Source organism: Drosophila mojavensis, unplaced genomic scaffold (genome assembly GCF_018153725.1).
Source record: "Drosophila mojavensis isolate 15081-1352.22 unplaced genomic scaffold, ASM1815372v1 contig_49, whole genome shotgun sequence".
Classification (NCBI taxonomy): Eukaryota; Metazoa; Arthropoda; class Insecta; order Diptera; family Drosophilidae; genus Drosophila; species Drosophila mojavensis.
The window spans coordinates 3349681-3372500 of NW_025318872.1; the positions used below are offsets into that span (position 1 = coordinate 3349681).

General features: G+C 36.7%; 1 protein-coding gene and 2 non-coding genes across 4 annotated transcripts in view; 1 reads left to right on the forward strand and 2 right to left on the reverse strand.

The window, feature by feature from the left end:
* Positions 1–22820, reverse strand: part of LOC6578020 (protein sickie) — a 299838-nt gene that overhangs the window by 213035 nt on the left and 63983 nt on the right. The window lies entirely within an intron of this gene.
* On the reverse strand, positions 3991–4186 carry LOC6578024. Its single transcript, XR_047584.2, has one exon. It is a non-coding gene; the product is annotated as a U2 spliceosomal RNA (small nuclear RNA).
* Positions 4388–4514, forward strand: LOC6578025. The gene has a single exon (XR_047585.2). It is a non-coding gene; the product is annotated as a U5 spliceosomal RNA (small nuclear RNA).

Genomic DNA, 22820 nt, shown 5'->3' on the forward strand with positions numbered 1-22820 from the left:
TCATACATACGGACAGACGGACAGGGCCAAATCAACTCAGCTCGTCGCCCTGATCAAGAATATATATACTTTGTGGGGTCTGCCACGCCTCCTTCTGCCTGTTACATACTTTTAACAAAACCATTATACCCTGATTTCCCATTTTCAATGGGTTCAGGGTATAAAAATATATGAATGTATTAATGATGATAAGGTATGCTTGTCTGTAAAAGTTTTTCATACTATTGTTCTGTTTTAACATTCATATATGTGAGTATTGTCAAGATTTTTTAGTTTTCCAAATGTAGACGGACAATTTGTTATATTAATATTAATAGTGTTATTTATGTGCTATTAAAAATAACCATTTGTGTTTGATTTGTTAATAATTTTGTTGCATCAGCTGACAATACTTTTAATGTTCTTAAAGACTCCACTGAAGACTCGATGGCTGTCTATAGAGCTAGCAGTCACGCGCGTAGTGGACCAGTGGGAAGAGCTTAAACTGCATTTTGCTTTAGCGGAAACCAAAGAAAGATGTCACGAAGCTAGCATCTTACATTAGTTGTTCAAAGATGAAAAAAATCTTCTATATTTGTTGTTTCTGAAGCCATTTCTATCGAATTTACAGAAAGTAAATAACTGTTTCCAGAGCAATAATACAAATACAATAATCGCGCAAGGATTACTATTGGCAATTAATTCGCTCAAAATTGGAATCATACCGCCATATGTGGAAATAGGTATTTGGCCAACGGATGACTTTGAAAAATTTGTTGACATAGATTTGTATAAGGGATATGAATTTGAGAAAATATTAAAATCACTAAGTGTTGATAAAAATTTTGAAAACGAACTTCGTAATAGTTGCACAACATTTTTTATAGAGCTTATAAAGCAATTGAAACAGAGGTAATTAATATAATTTACTTAATGATGTACTCAATTTGTTTTAAATAATCAGGCTACCAGATAATTTTGAAATTCTGAAAAAACAATATTACAGAAATATTGGAGTATATGCCAAACATTTCTATAATTGAAAGCCAATATAGAGACATCCACATAGTTCCGTGGGAAATGTGAGCGATACAGCCAAATTTTGGAATGAGCTTTATGTTTATAAAGACTCCGGTGGCAACCGCCGATATTTGGAGCTGGTAAGTTTCGCGATTGAAATATTATCCTTATCGTGGTCAAATGCAGAGATTGAACGAGTTTTTAGTCAAGCAATCTAATAAAATCAAAGCTAAGGAATAGAATCAACCTTACCACGCTCTTTAAGAGTTCAAAGAATATTACTACCCTGTAGTACTGGAGGTGGCGATTGACCATAGTTGAACTACCTTCCCCACTAGTCCTTACATGGGTACTTACCTGACTGACCCTATGGTAAGCGAACGCCGAACCACCGAGCAACAAACTATATGCATGAAACGGCAGAAAACATGAACGAAAAACGAACATGAACGACTGCGCGATTGACTTAATTAAAATATTGAAAAGCCTTGAACAACTTGTTCTTGAACTAACAGAACAAGTTCGTTCGTCACGTGGTAAGTGTGTCACGATCTAATAAATTTATTTACTTATTTTTCAGCCGAAACGAAAGTGGTTCAGGAAAAACTGGATATTTTTGTAGAAGAAATTCATTCTTTAAGAGGTATAAGTATGATTTAATGAGCTGTTAATTAAATATTCATACATATATATACTCAATTTAAATATATTAAAATTTAGCTGACCGAAAAGTAACACATGAAAAAATCCTTGTAGAAGCTTCCTCCGAGCAGACTGCCAATCTAAAAGGACTTACAAAGCAGTACGGACAAGGACAAAAAGTGGCTAAACAATTTCCTATACAAACCGTAGAAGCCCTTAAGAAAATAAATACGGAAATAAACAACACAAACCAAAAGCTTTATGTTAGTATAAACACTGTTTCAATTGTTTCTTAAATCCTATTTCATACTTTGTTTACAGATTGATGCGATTAGGACCCATATTATGGCTGGGGGAATTTTGAAAAACCTACAATTAGCATACAATCTTGATGGCGTTCAAGGCAAAGCTGCCTTGAAAGAGAGCGCTTTCTATGACGTATTAATTGGTAAGTATTATTTAATTCATTACCGATTTAATTACAAAATTTAATCTTTACATTTGTTCCCTAGATGCAATAAATCTGGTTGATGGCAGTGGATCGGCCGAAGAACAACTGAGAAAGGCCATGCAGCTACAGAAGAAGCGCTTTTTTTAAAATACAAGCGTCAAAAAAAAAAAAAAAAAACCGAAAATGAAATAATATAAATTGATATAATATAGAATAGAGCAGGGAGTAGGCTCCGTCGAGCACTTGCTGAGCACAACTCTGCATGGTTTGATGAGAGACTTGCCAATACTGGAGTTGCTAGTGACGCAACGCACTCACTCTGGAAGGCCACGCGCGGTATTAAAAGGCGTTGCGCAAGGAAAGCGCCTCTAGCTAACAGTAACGGGACATGGTGCCGGACGTACTTGGAGCAAGCAGAGCTTTTGCTGGGCACCTTGCCGAGCGCTTCCAGTCATTTAATCTGGCCAGCCTGCAAGAAGTCGAAGATACTGATGACCAGCTGTCACAAGCGCTACAAATGGATCTGCCTATTGAGCCATTCGACCCAAGTGAGGTTGCTGAAGTTATTGCTAGCCTGAACACGAAAAAAGCGCTGGGACACGACGTCATCTGTAATGCTAATGCTATAGTAAGGCTGCAATACTTCCCTCCCCAGTGGAAACTTGGATTAATCACAATGATCCACAAGCCGGGCAAGCCGGAGAGAGAACCATCTTCTTTCTTTCTTTCTTTCTTCGATATCTAAGGTGCTGGAAAGACTTATTGCTGTACGGCTGGTAAGGATTATGGAAGCTCGAAGAATTATCCCGGAGCACCAATTTGGATTCCGTGCTGGTCACAGCACAGTGGAGCAGCTTCATAGAGCTGCCGACCAAATACTAACGGCATACGACAACAAGGAGTACTGCAACACACTCTATCTGGACATCCGGGAGGCGTTCGATCGAGTGTGGCACGCCGGAATACTGCTGAAAATCAAACGGACTCTTCCTGCGCCATATTTTGGACTGCTCAGGTCATACCTCGAGAGACGGCGATTCGCGGTGCGCTTTCATACGGCGTTATCCACAGAATATGATGTTGCAGCTGGAGTAACACAGGGTAGTGTTCTTGGCCCGCTGTTATACTGCCTATATAGCCACGACATGCCACAGCCTGACATTAGCCTGCTGGCCACCTTTGCAGATGACGTATGCATCACATATAGATCCCGATGCGAATACGATGCAGCTGACGGCATCCAAGATAATGCAACAAAATTTGCAGACTGGGCAAGGCGATGGAGTATTGCCATCAACAACAGCAAATCAGTCAATGTTTGCTATACGCTGAGGCGGAGAACGCCGCCAGCCGTGCTCCTGGAGGGTGATCCAGTGCCGCAGGCGAATGATGCTAAATATCTAGGAGTGATACTGGATCGCAGGCTCACCTTTTCCAGGCACGTTACGGCGATTACAATGCGCTTACGAGCGGCTGTGAAGAAGCATTATTGGCTTCTCTGCTCGCACAGTAAATTGTCACTCACTAATAAGGTGACAATTTACAAACAGATTATAGCGCCAAAATGGAGATATGGGTGCCAAATTTGGGGACTGACTGGCTTGCGATAGCCAAATTCGTCGTATTCAGACCACCCAGAACAAAATCACGAGATTGGTTACCGGATGTGAGTGGTTTGTTAGAAACACCATACTGCACAGAGACCTGAAACTAGACACTGTCTTTGATACAATAAACCAGCACTAGAGTCGGTACAATGACCGGTTGGAGTGGTACAATATTTTGAATAATCTTAGAATGAGCAAGAAGCATTTCGCTCTATGAATCAGATCAATCGTTTAACTTCTCTTTAAATACAAACGATTTGTGACTCCCTAATTAACAAACTGGATGTATTATTAAATTGGGCCGAAATCCCGGCGGTACTGCAATACCGGGCCAACCCGCGACAGAGGTGGAGCAAGCCCCTAGCACTCCGTCTGATTCCAAAAATCAGTTTAACATTTGTTGTTCTCCAATGGAGAAACTATCAGATGTTAAGCTGATAAGAACAGATACTACACTTTGATCTTAGCCATAAGGCCGAGAAGCGATAACTCTACACAGTCAAATATTCAGTACTCTATTGAGCTACAGTTAAAATCAGTTGAGAATTATAAATGCATTTACCTTGAATCCCTATGTGGCACTTTATGTGGCATACTTTAGGGGTTGCTCAGGTAAAGTAGGTTTCTTATAATTCTCAATTGGTTAACTCTAAGGTAAGGTAGAGTCAGCTAGTAAGCTTGAGGTTATTTACTCTGGCTTCTCTTCAGTTGTCGAATAAATCTTTCGCCTTTTACTAAAGATTTCCGTGGAGAGGAGCACTCTAATGAGTCTAAAATGAATTTTTAGGAATGCCCGGCAGCTTTGGTTGCTGGGCCGCAAACAAATTCTAAATGCAATAAAACATGTAAAATAATGAAAAACAATTTTTTATATGTAAGCTATTTCTTAATAAGAAAGTAAGACATTCTTATTTTAAGTAATAAAATAAAAATTTCAGTACTCATTATTTGTTTCCGAATATTTGGGTGATTCGATACTTATGCAGTAGCCATTTTAATAGAGCGACGGTCGGGTGGATAAACTATCGATTATTCAAAATAAACAATCGTCAGATATCGATGGCGCGTCCACTATCCATACTAGGGCTGCAAAACCATCGATAGATGCTCCCCTCGATAGATTTCTCCATCGATGGAATGAACCATCGATAGTTCCATCGAAAATTTGAAATTCTTAGAAATACAGAAATTCTCAATAATTTCAATCATACATCCAGCACATTGTATGCAGTGTTGCCAGGTTTTGAGACATAAAAATAGCAAAATCGTCTCTAAAAAATAGCTGAAAATAGCTAAACAAATTTTAAAATAGCTTACAAAATAGCTGAAACCTTTATGCATTATGCATTTACTTTAAATTTTATTTTTAAATGTTATTTAATAATGTTACAATTTGGTCCACATCCAAATCATCATCAGAATTATATTTTTGATTAACTGGAATCATTTTTAAATATTTGGAAGGCACGGTATAATCATGGCAGCATTTGCCATTGCTGCGCAAGAAGAATTAGCGATGGTATAAATTCACAACTAGTGATGGTATAATTACGACAAAGTCGTGGTGGTAGTATCGCGCAGATCATTACGTACAATTTGGGACTTAATCGAAAAATGTTTTTTTTTTTGCTTTAAATACTAAAATCAAATTCAAAATATTCGTTTGTAAAATAGCTAAATTTATAGCTAATAGCATTTTCAAAATTTTCATAGCATTTAGGGTTCAAAAATAGCTAAAAATGCTATTAAATAGCTAATCTGGCAACACTGATTGTATGTAAATGATTCGTGCAATTTTGTATAAAAATAAAATACAAAAGTAATCGGTTCTTTATGTGATTGGTTGTATATCTAATAAAATATATATTTTATTACATATGGATAAATATGTCAATCAATGCAAATAATTAAATTCTTTTTTATATGCTTCAAGCTGTTTTTATTCTTGTTATATTTAAAGCAGTTTCGCCTTAAAAATTAATTTTAAAAAAAAATATATATATATATAAAAGGTACATGATTTCATTTTGAGATGCCTCTGATATAAAATTATAAAACTATAAAAATTAAATTATTTCATTAAAAAAAAAAAAAAAAACAAAATTTCACAAGGTGGTTTTAACTCTATACTAATTTTATAAAAAAGTAGCAGTCCCAGCAAGCGTTGCATTGCCCTACCCTTATTTCTAGGTAAAAAATGATTAAAAGGTATGTTGTTCAGGTTGGGATACACTCTAATTAATTTATTAATCAGATTTTCATTCAAGCACCTTGTGGTAAACGACATTCTTCGTTTTTTGGTCAGGTGCAAGAACAAATAATGCGGATGGTTTGCCAACACGTGAGCATGCCACGTACAATTGACCATGAGAAAAACACGCATTTTCTAGATTGAGGCCACAAATAGTCAAAGATTGGCCCTGTGATTTGTTGATCGTCATGGCGAAGGCAAGACGAATCGGGAATTGACAAACACTACCAGTAATTCCAAGATCTACTGCTGCCGACGAAATAAACGCTTGCCTTAAAGCATCAAATCTGTGGCGATATGTAACCAAACTTCAACTGTCTGTAAATATGAGAGTTGCATTGTTGAACGATCTATCTGCTGATGATTTCTCGAAGCAGTTGCTGAATATCGGTAATGGCCGTATTCCTGTTGACGAAAGGAGTGGCTTGATTTCATTTCCTCAAAATTTTTGCAATTTCGTCTCCTCAAAAGATGAGCTTATCAACAAAGTATTTCCGAATATCATTGCTTTCCACAAAAATACTAAATGGTTAAGTGAGCGAGCAATTTTGGCAGCTAAAAATAAAGATGTGGATGACCTTAATTTTATAATTCAAAATAAAATCGTTGGTACTCTGTATTCATTTAAATCTATCGACTGTGTAACAAACGAAGATGAAGCCACTAATTATCCAACTGAATTTTTGAACTCCTTGGATGTGCCTGGTTTACCACCGCACAATTTACAACTGAAGGTTGGCTCGGTAGTTATCATGCTTAGAAATTTAAACCAACCAAAACTGTGCAATGGAACGCGTTTAGTAATAAGAAAACTGTTGAGCAATGTTATTCACGCGTCGATACTCAAAGGAAAATTTAAAGATGAGGAAGTTCTTATTCCAAGGATTCCGATGATCCCAACAGATATGCCCTTTGAGTTTAAACGAATTCAATTCCCGATTCGTCTTGCCTTCGCCATGACGATCAACAAATCACAGGGCCAATCTTTGACTATTTGTGGCCTCAATCTAGAAAATGCGTGTTTTTCTCATGGTCAATTGTACGTGGCATGCTCACGTGTTGGCAAACCATCCGCATTATTTGTTCTTGCACCTGACCAAAAAACGAAGAATGTCGTTTACCACAAGGTGCTTGAATGAAAATCTGATTAATAAATTAATTAGAGTGTATCCCAACCTGAACAACATACCTTTTAATCATTTTTTACCTAGAAATAAGGGTAGGGCAATGCAACGCTTGCTGGGACTGCTAGTGTATATATAAAGTTAAAATGAAAACAATGATTGATCTTACCATTCAATGGATTTATCATTTTGATATTAAAGTGATATCCATCGTCTCCTTGCCAAAACATCAGCGGGTATTGTAAAGCGTCATATGAACGGTGCGTTTCAGATATTCTTTGTAGTTGCGCAGCACTGCGTCGTGTAAGCACAATATCGCGTGCTTCCAAGCTTTCACCAACAATCAGGATTGCCACTTCATCGATTGTTGGAGCATTAAATGTGCGTTCATGTGTTCCAGCTGGTCTTTTATCTGCTCTGATTACTATTTTATAGTCATCTCTTGGCATGCGCTCTAAAGCGGTCTTGAACAACTTGACCAATGCATGATGTTCATGAAGCATTTGCTGCAAATCTTGGAGAATTGCTCTTTTCATCGCAGTGTTGATTTCTTGGCGCCGATCAAGTTGCTCTTCCATATTGCCCATGAAGTATATTTGCAAGAATTTGTGCTGTTCATCTTCAATAGGTTGCAATGATCCAATGCGATGGCAAATCTGGCCTTGAATCTTTACATTCAAAGCCATAGTTATAGTTAGATTTACAAACACTTTTTACAGAAATCTAACCAACTACATTATCCCAAATAAGAAAATAAAATTTTTAACGTAAATTACCTTAAATGTCGGATTATATCCGTGTTCTTCAATAATTTCCGCCCCAAATGAAGTCATTTGGAAACAGGCATTGTATTTTTGAGTGCTCGCTAGAAAATGTCTTGATTCTAGTGTTTCGCCATAAAGCAGGGAACGCAATGGCTCTGGTGGCGAGACCACTAATGGCAATGTCACTTTACCACTAAGGCAGCACAAACCGGGCGTTTCACCAGCAAACTTCAATGCGCCACAATGCTGGCAAACAACGTCCATTGGACCAATGCAAACTAAACGATTCAAGCTGTAGTCAATGGTACAATCATATCGAAACGCTGCTCGATTCAAATCAATCCTTGAACCATTTCTTATTGCCGTTTCACGGGCTGCCTCTCTTTGAGAAGCACGAATTAAGGCCCTTCTTTGCTGGGTACTAACGCGGCGCCTTTCTCGTTCTTCGTCAGATAATTGACTCGCGGTATTCCGTAGCCTAATTGCATTATGGGTCCGCTGGGAAAGATTAGATCTTCTAGGACGCGGCATTTTCATTAATAGTAATACTGAATATGCACAATCGCACAAAACCACATAAAATATCGAGAAATCGAGAAATATAAATAAAAATTATTTACAAAAATAATGTCGAGAAATACAAATATAAATTATTTACAAAAATAATGTCTGAGAAAAACAAATTCAACAATACCTACCTGAACTTTCGAGATATTTTGCTTTTGTCCGTATGCGTATTGTTTTTCAAAAATTTTTTTTAACAAATGTGCTTTTTTATGAATAGTCAGGTTCGCCTGAGGCTGTGCCGTAGACTGACTGACTACATTTGTTTATTTACTTCTACACTATTGTCAAAACTGTCACTGTTACCAAGCCTACTGGGTATAAAAAAAATTTGAACATTTGGGGAAAAAACCGCGTTTTTCAAGTATTCGGCAAATTTTTTCAGTATTTTTAAGACCCTATACTAAACTCGTTGCGGAGACAAATCCAACAAATCAAAAACCATGAAAATTGGTTCAGCCCAAATCAAGTTATAAGCAGTCTTCACTTTTACACAACTTTCTTTTATATATATAGATAAATCTAGTTCTCCAGCAACCATTGGTTTTAGTTGATAAACAACAGAATATTTACATTTTTGGCCTTAAGAGCAGCTAGTCGTTGCGAAATTATTTCATTAAAATATTGTTAAAAAAGCTAATCACAAAATAAAATATTAGAAAATACTTACATGTGTCTCTTCGCGCTTCCAAGTAGTAAATTATCGATGGATGAAAAAATCCATCGATATGTCTTGAGAGTTCAAATCCATCGATACTATCGATAGACTCCATCGATGGATTTGCAGCCCTAATCCATAATTCTCCAACTCTACTATGCACAGTGGACGATTTCATAGGCCAAAAATAAAAAATTTTTTTTTTTGAAATTTTCAACTCTATGAATTTGCCACTGCTGATCAGATCGAAGAGACCACTGATAGTCTACAGACACCTCTACAAATGTCCTTACCCATTAGGGCAGTTAGGGTTGAGGAAATTGCTGAAGTCATAAAGTCCTTGCCGAATAAGAAAGCACCTGGTTATGACAGACTGAGCAATGCAACGCTAAAAGCCCTCCCTACTCGGGCGATCATCTTCATAGCTTTAATATTTAATGCTATGCTGAGGGTGGAATTCTTTCCTAAGCAATGGAAGATGGCAGCGATTGTAATGATCCACAAACCAGGAAAGCCAGAGGATGACCCAGAATCGTACCGCCCAATAAGTCTGCTGTCGTCACTTTCCAAAGTATGGGAGAGACTTATTGCTAATCGACTTGGCAATATCATCAGTGAACGTCATATCCTACCGGACCATCAGTTTGGCTTTAGAAAAGGACACGGAACTGTGGAGCAGGTTCACCGGTTGACGAGGCACATCCTTCAGGCATTTGATGACATGGAATACTGCAACGCAGTTTTTGTCGATATGCAGCAAGCATTTGATAGGGTCTGGCATACAGGGCTCCTCAGCAAAATCAAAAACCTCTTCCCAGCACCTTACTTCGGGATTCTACGATCGTATCTGGAGGGTCGGCAATTTATTGTCAGAGTACGGAACACATACTCGACTCCTTGCCAAATGAGAGCTGGAGTTCCTCAGGGCAGCGTATTAGGGCCGCTGCTTTACTCCATTTACACGGCCGACCTACCCTCCCCTAGCGTGCGCCACATGGAGAATCCTGGCAAAGCCCTTCTCGCTACTTACGCAGACGATATAGCGGTGCTCTACAGCTCAAAGTGTCCCACTGAGGCTGCGAATGGAGTGGAGAGCTACCTAAACACACTAGTAGCATGGTGCAAAAGATGGAACATGAAGATCAACCCACGCAAGACCACCAACACTTGCTTCACCCTAAAAACCTTCATCAGACACACCCCGCCTATACGTTTAGATGGTGAAACACTTGATCAACCTTCGCAGGCAAAGTACTTTGGCATCACCCTTGACAAGCGTCTAACATTTGGTCCTCATCTTAAGGCAGTGGCTAGGAGATGTGGGCAACGCATGCAACAACTGCGATGGCTGGTCAACAGACGCAGCACCATGTCACTCAGAGCTAAGAGAGCGGTTTATGTCCACTGTGTAGCCCCAATTTGGCTCTACGGTGTGCAGATTTGGGGAATATGCGCAAAATCAAACTTTAAACGCATACAGGTCCTGCAAAATCGTGTATTGCGGCAAATTACAAACTGCCCATGGTATGTGCGCGGCTCAACTCTACATCGAGATCTGAAACTGTTTACTGTGGAGGAACAGATTGGGAGACACACTAGCCGATATAGTGACAGACTGGCTAGACACCGGAGCAGACTAGCGAGAAGATTGCTTCCTGCGAGACCACTAAGGCGATTAAAACGCTTGGGTTTTGCCAAAAATATTAGATAAGTTTAGTTTAAGGATACTTGTAAATATATGTATATTTGTAAGTCCTCCTGAATACATCAGAAGGTTAGGTTCTATATAAATAATCTAATTGTGTTGTTAAGGTACTAAACTTGCATTGTACAGATTCAGCGCTTAAAATAAATATACAAAAAAAAAAAAAAAAAAATATATATATATATATAAGTTCTGTATAGCAAAAAAAAAAAAAAAAAAAAAAAAAACTGTAAACTCATATTTGCACTATCCCATTCGCACGCGCTACGAATAGCAACAAAAGAGAGACATAAAAACACGTCGCGTGCGCAGTGAACGAAGCTAAAAAGCTATCTCTTGCATATTGAAAGAAAAGGTTAAGACTATATAACAAAGTGAATTTTGTATAATAATATGTTGTATTATTGTCTTAATAATACATTGTTCGCAATGGCCTGCTTAATGTTGTAGTTTTCTCTGTGCACTGACTTCAGTTGGAGAAAAAGTTGCGATCCCCGTCGCGCCCTCAAATGAACTTTTTATACCCTGAACCCATTGAAAATGGGAAATCAGGGTATAATGGTTTTGTTGAAATGTATTTAACAGGCAGAAGGAGGCGTGGCAGACCCCACAAAGTATATATATTCTTGATCAGGGTGACGAGCTGAGTCGATTTGGCCCTGTCCGTCTGTCTGTCTGTCCGTATGTTTGAACGCGTCGATTTCCGAAGATATAAGAGCTAGAGACTTCAATTTTTTTTTAAAATGACCCTATATACAGCGCGGATGTCGAGTTTGCTTTTAAAATTCGATAAATCATACCGTTATGTTTTTATCGAATAAAAACATTCAAGTTCAAGTCAGATGCCACTACAGCTAATCGTGAATGATTTTTAATTTTTTTAAATTTCTCAAATATTCAATATAATATGTAGATCATATGCTGAAAGTTTCATTAAATGAATTAAAAATCATCAAATATTTGGCCAATTAACAAACGCACGTGCAGCAGCTACAACAATATCGTATACGTGTGCACACATACACTCAATTTTCTTCTAGAACATTCTTAGAATCACACCATCTGTTGGATTGTTTAAGTTTTTATAGATGGCGCTGCAGCAGTGAATCTATTTGAGTTTTGCCAACAGAGCTTTTAGTAGTGAGGTGGCGTAGTGAGTAGCGGCGTGACACTTGATCGAGAAGTCTGAGGATCGAATCCAGAGCGCGCAGTTCTTTCTTTATTTCAAAATATTTATTTATGGCGCTGCAGCAGTCAACTAATTTCAGTTTTGCTACAAAAATGCTTCGTAGGGCTGTGGTGCTCTTATTAGAAATCTGATACGCGGGACCATGAACCATGGGCTCGAATCCGGCTCTGGTTTTCCTTGGCAAATTTGAAAAAAATTTTTTTATGCAAATCAACATTTTGGATAGCAGCTAAATGAAGAAATTTATTAAATATTTTAGATTTTTATTTTTTACTAAATTAACAGATATAAAGCCAACAAATATAAAGTCAAAGTCTTTGAAGTAAATAAATTAAACGCTAGAAAAATGGCAACGCTTACGCAGTTTTTTATGCGCTCTTTACATATAGAATTTAATAAATTGTAATCGCATTTCAATAGTGCTTAATTTTCAGCTTTTACTTTAGTATTATATATGCAGTCATTATTTTTATATACCGGTGATCTAGTGGTTAACATGGTTGAGCTATTATACATTGGGCTCCGAGTTCGAACCCCGCGGCCGAGCGAAAATTTTAAATAAACAGCTGAAACCGCTCTTTTATGTGTAAGCAGAAAAAAATATTTTTGTTATTAAATCAAAACTAATTTTCATTAAATATAATGTTCCCTATAACAACTAGTAGAAGAGCGTCATGTCATCTATTATTTTTGATTTGGCAACACATACATACATATGTATGTATGTACACATAAATGCATATGTACATACATACATATACAAAACATTGTCTTCCACTGCAAATTCTTGTATCCACATACATATGTATGCATGTGTATATTGTACACATATGACTTCGGCTTTTACAAGAAATTTCAAGCGCTACACACATACACCCTTGCATATGCATGTGTATATGTTCTAATATATACATATCTATCATCACTATTCAAATGAGCCTTTTTAGCATTGATTTGATGTAATCGGCGCGCTTTTTAAAAATTTTATTTACTTTTGTTTTTTGAGCCCTAATGAAAAATAAGTCCGTAATTATTATATATGACGACAAAATAAGCATAAAATTAGTTGTAAATCTAATCGGCTGACTGTTTATTTTTTACTTTTGTGGGTTCATTTACATAAAAAACATATGTTTTATTGATTTTTGGCACTGTCCAGCACTAAAACTGTAAAACGATTAATCTGTAGCCTACGATTGCCATTGCAGAACAAATTATTGCGAGCTATCTATTTGCGTTAATTATCGTTTTTTTTTTTATCTATTTACAAATAATAATAATTTAAAGAGTTCATTGTATTAATTCACTTGGCTGATCAGTTAAGAGTGACAATAAACGGCGGTTATATAGAAAAGATCGTGTTTTTGGCAAAAGAATTAGTTAACCGGTTTCGCTAGAAGTTTTTCGGCAATCGAAGACGTGTCGGTGTGAATGCTGTCTGCTTGGCGCGTAGCAAACGGCCGAAATTTTATGTATGTGTTAGTGAATATATTTACACATTTTCATTTGTATATATATACATATACTTTGTGTGAGAGTCTAATGGACGCCGCGTAACGGCTGAGTGTATGTTAATGTGCATAAATATATATATATTGACTGCATATGAACCTTGTGTGCGTGCCTTAGAGAAGAGACTTTTGCGTGATTCATTAGTGGCGCGTATTATTCAACTCTGATCTCGGCAAGTTAATAATATAATTATCTCAGTCTTTTTAAAGACTTTTAATCATATTAAAATAATTAATTTATATTTATCTAATATTATTTACTTATATATATATATATATATATATATATATATATATATATACACTTCGCGTCATCAGGTTAGCGCCCCCCCTTACACTCATTTTCTTTTACGTTTTTCTCTTTGTCTATTGCACGTAACTTCTTGGTTTTTTTTTTATTTCATTATCATCATATGAGATGTCTCTCATACCAAAAAAAAGCGCGAGTAAAAACCCGTTATGTTTTATTTTCTATTCTGCTCTATTTTCGCAAAAAATGTGTGCACTTATTTTGCGTCATCAGATTAGCGCCCCCAAATGCAATTGTAATTATCTTGCTTATTTTGGCAATTACACTCACCAAATTTTTTGTGAAGCTCAAAGTATTCAATATATTTATAGTATGGGTAAAGAAACAGTTTTATCTTTGGTTGAAAATCAAAGATTGAGGCATACTTTGAATCTAGACTATGCAACCATAAAATTGCTGAAAAATCAGGAAAAAACACAAAACTAAGTGGCAATTTTCTTACAAATAGGGAAAACTATGGAAAAAACTATATAAGCGGCAATAATCAAGTGATTTCAGAAGGAAATAGAAGAGCATTAGTTCGAGAAGCTTCGAATTCCCACGAATCGACCACCAAGATTAGGGTTAAAATCAGTGTTAAGACGAGCTTATCAACGGTCTAAAGAGCAATTAAGAAAGTTAATTACTTAAAGAAACAGAATGTAAAAAAAAGTCACCAGTCGATATGCTGAGAAAAGAAATACGCATTAATTTTGGCCGGGCGAACATGACGTGGCCTATCCAATGGCAGCATGTTGGCTTTTCTGATGATAAAAATTGAATTTGGAAGGAACTGATGGCTATAATTATTATATCCATGACCTACTCATAGAAGAACATTATTTGGAACGGTTTCCAAGCCGCTGCGGCGGGGGGGTGGTGTGGCATTTGTGTAGGTATCAATATCTTACTACAGCACTTGCAAGCTTCAATTTTTGACATCGCGCATGAACGCATAGGACCATAATATCGTGTTTAAAACTGCTGTTCCGCATTTCTATAACCTGTCTGAAAACCGGCATTAGATTTTCCAGCATGATAATGCCCCAATTCAGACCGCCCGATCCCTGAAGTCCTGGATTCAGGGCCAAAAAATTGAGCTCATGGAGTGGCCACCATACTCACTCGACCTTAATATCATTGGAAACGTCTGGGGATGGTTGGTCAGGAAAGTATATGTGTCCGGAAAGCATTATAGTACAAAGACAGAGTTAATCGAAGGTACTGAACACGCTTAATCAACCATATCCTTGAATTATATTGAACAACTTTATAATTCCATTCCTAATCGAATTTTTTAAGTAATTTCAAACAAAAAACGGCACTACGCACTACTAATATTACTTAAATATAACAATAGCTTAAAATACAGGTGTTATTTTTGGTAATTAACTTAAATAAATTGAATTTAGCGCAGGGGGCGCTAATCTGATGACCAAATTTTTGTCACATGTTTTTTGTACATTTTACAAAAAAAAATTATTAAAAAATAATCCTTATTGTTACAGTAGCCATTCTTTTTGTATTTTAAAGAGAAATAAATGGAGTATAATGTAAAAAAATTTCAAAGATGGAGCTCTGCTGGTTTAGATTTTATTTAGCTTTGAGCTTGAGTGTAAAGGGGGGCGCTAACCTGATGACGCGCAGTGTATATATATATATATATATATATATATATATATATATATATATATATATGTATATATTATTATTTTTTAAATATATACATATACATATCCATATATCATCATTTTAATATATAATATTGTTTTCATATATATAAATAATAATATATATATATTATTATTATTTTTAAAACATATACATATAAATAAATCAACATTTTAATGTATTGTATATGCATTGAAAATAATTAGTATCATTTATAAGTAACTTAATTTTTAAAGTATATATATATATATATTTATTATTTATAAAAAATATATAAAAATGCCTAGAACAAAGAGAATTTCTGCTTCAGCTAGGTCTCAGAGACAACGAAATAGAAATTTGTTAAATAGGTCCAATCCTGAATATTCGGAGCAGGAAAGGACTCTTAATTTAGAGTCTCTACGTGAGCGTAGGGAAAATGAAGAATACAGTCAAAATGAAAGAAATAGAAATAGACAGAGGAATCAAGTTCACAGGAACAATATATTAAATAGACTTTCTGATCGAAGCCAAAATACTCTTTTTCGAGCTAATTTGCGCTCAAGCTCTCAGACTAGACAGTTAGAGCAAACACAAGATACTTCGCGTCGTTCGCAACGCAGATAAGACCCGATCTACCGGGCAAACGAACAGGAACAGAACACAATAGACCATGCGATTCGGCGAGCCAATTCTCCCGTTAGGCGACTGGAGCAATCGGCTGACACTTCGCGTCGGTCAAGACGCAGACAAGACCCGATCTACCGGGCAAACGAACAAGAACAGAACACAGTAGACCATGCGATTCGACGAGCCAATTCTCCCGTTAGGCGACTGGAGCAATCGGCTGACACTTCGCGTCGGTCAAGACGCAGACAAGACCCAGTATATAGGGCAGACGAACAAGAAAGAGACACTCTACGGCGAGCTCACCGTAGGAATGACATTGGACAGCGCCTTCTAGAAAGGGCAAGAGATAGAAGCCAAAGATCGCAGGTTAGGGATGATCAATTCGTAGGATCATTGAACAAGCACGAAATACTAGTGCAAGGCGAAGTGCTCGCATTCAAGCACGACAGGAAGCTTTTGACGCTAATAGAAGCGTATCACGGCGAGTTAGCCAATACCGCAACAATGTGAATAATAGAATAGCTGAGAATAGGCGTAACGCAGCTAGGAACAGGATAGAACGCTCTAATGCCTTTACAGCAAGCAGATCTCAAAATAATAGTATTACTCTTCAGGATCTCATAACAGCTTTTAATAGTACAGTGAAACAGGGACCTGATCAGGTCTGCATTTGTTGCAAAGGTTTATGGTTTCCACACCAAGTAGAAAAAATTTCTCGAGAGGCTATTGAAAGCAAGTGTAGTACAGAAGTTGCCTCAGATATTTTATATCTTTCATCCCGTTTTCCAACCGAAAACGATAAATATAACTTTTGCAAGACATGTAGTTATAGTATCAAGTTAGGTAAAAAACCTAAAGCTTCCATTATAAATAGCTTAGACTTTCCAGAGCTTCCTGATAGCTTAAAGGGCTTAACGCCGCTTGAGGAAAGGCTTATCTCCCCACGCCTTCCTTTTATGATAATTAAGTCTTTAGGATATGGTTGCCAAAATGCTATAAAAGGAGCTGTGGTCAATGTACCTATTCCTGTGGCCATTGTTGTAACGGCCCTTCCAAGGGCGTTTAGCGAAGCTGAGGTAGTACAGATTCACCTGAAGCGTAGGATGGAATACAGTCATGATTTCATGACTGAAACCATTGGGCCATCAAAAGTAGCTGATGCAATTCGATTTTTAGTCGATACTGAGCTTTACAGGAAGCACCAGGTTACTGTTAATGAACAGTGGCTGTCTTCCTTTTCGTCTGACGAAATTCCATTCGTTGCATCAGCCGAAGACAGGGACTTAGTATCAGAATTAGTACAAAGATTTGCTCAAGCCTCAACAAACGAGCAGAACAGTAGAGAGTCAGAAGATATCAACCCAGGAGGTCAGGAAACACTTTTAGAAAATGTCCCTGTAGAAAATATTGCGATGCAAAGAATAGTTATAGCTCCAGGAGAAGGTCAGCGTCCATTAGATATGATTGAAGATTGCGATTCAGAGGAGCTGGCCTTCCCAACTATCTTTGCAGGCGTAAAAAGGAAATGTAAGGAAAGTTTTACAACTATTACAACCATTGTTAGATCAGAGCTTAGGAATTTTGATAGAAGAGGTTGTAGAACAGACAAATTATTTCTTAACTATAAGAAGTTAGAAATGATTAATATTAGAAACAATACTTCTATTTGGTTACGTAAGCACAGCGCCACTCACGGTATCACTGCAGCTAACGCTCTTAATGAAGAACATATAGATCAATTAGTTCGCCACGATGATAACTATAGAGTTTTAAAAGGCATTAGGACTTCGCCTGCCCACTGGGAAGCAGAGAAAAAGAAAGTAATGGCTATGATCAGGCAGTTTGGTCTTCCGACCTTTTTTTTATCACATTTTCGGCAGCAGAAACTAGGTGGACGGAGCTATTAGTAATACTTTCTAGAAATGTAGACAAAGCTGAAATTTCAGAAGATGCAGCAGGCTGCTTAAGCTTTAACGATAAAGCCCGTCTTATTAGAGCCGATCCTGTGACTTGTGCTAGATATTTTGACTTTCGCTATAGACAGATTTTGAAGCTAATGAAGAAGGAAAATGGTGTTTTTGGTAGGCATTTTGTTTTAAAGTATTATTGGAGTGTTGAGTTCCAGCAGATGTTTTGGCTGAAAGATACCCCCAAGTTTGACTCATCTGATGAGTCAAGCATTCCTAGAGTAAAGTCGTTTATTGATCAGTTTATCACAACTGATACTGATTGCCTGGATGTGGCTCCATATTTGGAATACCAAATCCACAATCACGGCCACTCATGTAGGCGAGAAGTTAGGGCACACAAAATTTGTAGATTCGGTATTCCATACCCACCTATGCCCCAAACAGAAATTTTATTTCCTTTTGAAGAGGATGCTCAAAATTTAGATGAGCATCGTAGGAATTTTCAAAAAATTCAGGACTTCTTCCCACAATCAACTTAACCTTAGTTATGAGTGCTATATTAATGCACTTAGGTCTAGCATCAAGAAGCCGAAGATATATTTAAAGCGATCATTCGCTGCAATTAAGCTTAACGCTTACAATAAACATCTTCTCCAACTGCAGCGAGCCAATATAGATATTCAGTTCATATTAGATCCCTATACTTGTTGCAGTTACGTCGTTAATTATATTAACAAGTCCCAGAGAGGAATTTCAAAATTAATGCGTGAAGCAGTTAGTGAGATTAGTAGGGGCAATGTAACCATCAAACAAAAGTTACAACACATAGGCCACAAATTCATTTCGGGCACTGAAATATCTGCCCAGGAAGCCGTTTACTGCTGTTTAGGTATGCATTTGTCCGAAAGCAGTAACGCTGAAGTACATATCAATACTTCCTTGCCAGAGCATCGGGTTAGGATGCTTAAATCTAGACAGCAGTTAGAAAATTTACCCGATGGCTCTACAGACATATTTTTATTAGGGCTCTTAGAGCATTATGTTCAGCGCCCAGATGCTTTAGATAATATATGTCTAGCTGATTTTTCAGCTTTTCAGCAAACAGCAGGGTGGAGCCCGCCAAGAGTCAGTAGATCTAGATGACCCAGAAGCACCAACATCTGAATCAATAATTTTTGCACGTCGCAATGGAAGTGGTTTTGTTAGAAAAAGACGTTCTCACTGTATTATTAGGTATAGGAGATAATACTGAGAGAAGTCAATACTTTAGAGAATTAGTTATGTTGTATGTCCCATGGAGAGACGAGGAGGCAGAACTTATTAGGAGAGACTGCGAATCGTTTTGTCGCCATAATCAGGAGTTAGTCGAATCAAACCGTAGGAATGATAATAGCTTAGATGATAGTGAGCTTCAAAATGCTCCAGAAATAGATCCGCGATTGAATGTCTTAAACATCAATGGAAGGGATGAGAATCAGAAGTTAGAAAAAACCAATGTCCGTATAATTAGGCTTCCAGCTTTGTTTTCGTCCTATAGGATCCAAGATATCTATGGACGGCTCTAAGTTAGACTCCCATCTAAAACAAATTTTCAAAAATACTTCTCTATTTGGGGATCTACGACAGTTGTCACCAGTAGGTGAGCGGTAGATTTTCGAATCCAAGTATTTTGAGCTCACAGAAATAATGCGACAACGGGAGGATTTAATTTTTGCGTCTGCATCGGGAAATATGACACTCGATGATATTACCTCTATCAGATCCTGCATTTGCCAGCCATCGGATGTTCCCGATGATGCAATTCATCTATTTAGCACAAATGCGGCGACAGATACATATAATACTATAAAGCTTAACGCTATTGCAACGGATCCATTTATTTCCGTTGGCGAAGATTTTATTAAAGCTACCCATTTAAATGCAGCAAGTAGGGAAAGAATTTTAGATGTCGTGGGTAGCTTTAGGTCGTCCGAAACACAGGGTCTATGTAAATCCTTCCTTTTAAAAACAACTGCCAAGTATATGATTACGGTCAACGCCATACTTAGGATGGGTTAGTTAATGGGGCAGCAGGAATTTTGATGCAAATAGATTTCGATGTATCCCACGCTCCAAATGTTTAATGGATGATACTTCCAGAGGATAGTGTAGGAGTTCTTGCTCGCTCAAAGTGTACACATCGTACAGAAAATAGTTCGAAATTTTCAATAAAGGAAAAATTAGCAAGTTTCCATTGACCGTAGGCTGTTTCCAGTTGTACCTGCAGAAGATATAACTGTTCATAAAAGCCAGGGCTTGCTCTCTTTGAGTACGTCGTGTTTAGGTACAAATCGTTAAGCTTCATAGTTGGTTATAAAAGTCCGTCTTATCCCGTCCGATTGTTTAATTCAGAATTTCAGAATCTATTTTGGCAATATCCCTTTTTGACAGAAAACTGTCTAATTTTAGGAGATTTTAATTTGTGTTTGAACAAATTTGAATCAGCTAGGAATTTATATGATGATTTAGTTAGCAGAAGCTTTAGAAGCTTAGCTTGGATTTGAAAACGTCTTCAACCAATTGTGATTCGCACATTGATTGGGCGTTTTCAAATCTATCTCATGAATATACAATATTAGTGCTAGAGCTTTCGAAACAGTTTATAGTTACCATAGTGGGATTTCAGTAAGTATTCAGGATAGGAAAGTTTAGTATAGCTTTAGTGTAAATATTTTACAATATATATATATATATATATGTAAGTTCTTTACTTAATTTATATTTTTAAATAAATTAATTTGAAGTTTTAACCGTATTTAATGTGATTTTTTATTAGCTTGATTAGTTTAATTGTAAAATATTTATGTATTTAATTAAATGAGTTTTATATTTATCTTAGATTTTTAAATACATCGAAATTAAAATCGTAGCCATACTAAATGTGCATTTTATTAGTTTTCTTACTTGTTTTTTTTTTTAATATTTACCTTCAGATGTACGTTGTACACCATACGTCATTTTAGTACACTATTACATTTCCTAGAACACAAGGGCAATTTTTATTTTTCCCATTATTATTGTGGCATATTCAATTGCCCTTTGAACTCCCAAGCTTTGTGGCCTAGTATACTTTGCAACCATTTCTTTTTTAAAGATAATAAAAATGGTAATTCTCTGCGTTTGGACATATATGCTGTGTCTGGGATAAATCCCACAAATTTACCCATTTTTAATTCGGAGTCGATTTCCCATTGTAGACCGTCAAAAGTATTAAATATTCACGGGCAGCCTAAAACTATCTTAGTCAAGGCACGCACAAAATATCCTTAACCTTAAAGGGAAAAAATATATTTCCTTTGCGTGTTTAGCATATACATATATTTCAACCCTATATTAGTCAAGACGAAAACATATTATCCTTTATTGAGCAAAGACCCTTTTTATACATACCCACATAGCAGATACGCTCAATTTGTTTTAGTAAGGATACAAACCATACAAGTTACTTACGTTTATTCCATAGATGGCGCTTAGTCTGTAGAAATGATTTTTAAGATATTAAAGATTACCACTAATATGTAATTGTTTAAAATAAAAGTATTTTCATACTTCACATACATATACAGTGGCTCCAACGCCAAATCGGACAAGACCATTCATTTATTTCAATTTGTTTTTTACGCTTTCATATTTTTCTTAAAATAATTATGCCTTAGCTTTCTAAAACAAAAAAAAAATATTTTTAATTTACAAACGGTTAAAATATATATTTTATTTTTTAAAACAAATAAGTCCGATTTTGAGGCTCAGCGCCAAATCGGACAAAAGAAAACGGCAAGAAAAAGATCCGTTATTTGGCGAAGATTTTCGCTTTTTTTTTTTTTTGCTTATTTCATTTCGTTATGTTCTCAAGCTCATAAGTGACAGTAGCACAAATTATTTTGGGAAATGGCTCCACGTAGAAAGCAAAGTGGTGTTGAGGCACGGCAAATAGTTTTAGAGCTACATTTTGATGGCAAAACCGTCAGGGAAATAGCAGATCTGATCGGAAGAAGCAAATCTACCGTCCATGATATTATAAAAAGGTTTCGGGAAGATGAAAGTTTAATGAACAAAAGCCAGGAGGGCAAAAGAAAGAGTTTAAACTCAAGAGAAGAGCGGTCAATTATAAAGGAAATTCAGGTTGATCCCTTTAAAACGGCTAAGGAACTGCGGATGTCATTGACAATGTCATTGAATGTGTGTGGTAACACAGTGCGCAATATTTTGCATCGATATGATTTGCATGACCGAGTTGCCCAGAAAAAGCCGTATATTAGCCCCAAGAACAAGGCGTTTAGGATAAAATTCGCAGAAGAGTACTTGCTAAAAACCGATGACTTTGGGAATGATGTTAGTTGGTTGTATATCATCTTATTGAAATGATTTGTTTACTGATGAAATAACACCATAGGCACTGTTAAGCATGAGGAGGTTCTGTGATGGTTTGGGGCTGCATGTCGAGTGCGGGAGTTGGCCATTTACATTTTATTAATGGCAATTTGGATCAATTTGGCTACCCTGACATTTTGATCGCCAGCCCAGAGCCCGGATATAAACGTTATAGAGAATCTGAGGGAAGTTTTGTCTAGGAGAGTTTACCAAAACCGGTATAGCACACTTAACCAATTAAAAAAGGGATTACTTGCAGCTTGGAACTCCATAGAGACAGATATCTGCACAAAGTTCCCAATCGCTTGCAAGCTATTGTCGCAAACAAAGGTTTTGCAGCATTATATTAAATATTACGTTTTTTAGTTTTTCATTTAAGTTTTCTTTTGTCCGATTTGGCGTTGAACATGAAAATCTGACTTGTTATTTGTTTTAAAAATAAAAAATATGTTATCGTTTGAAATTT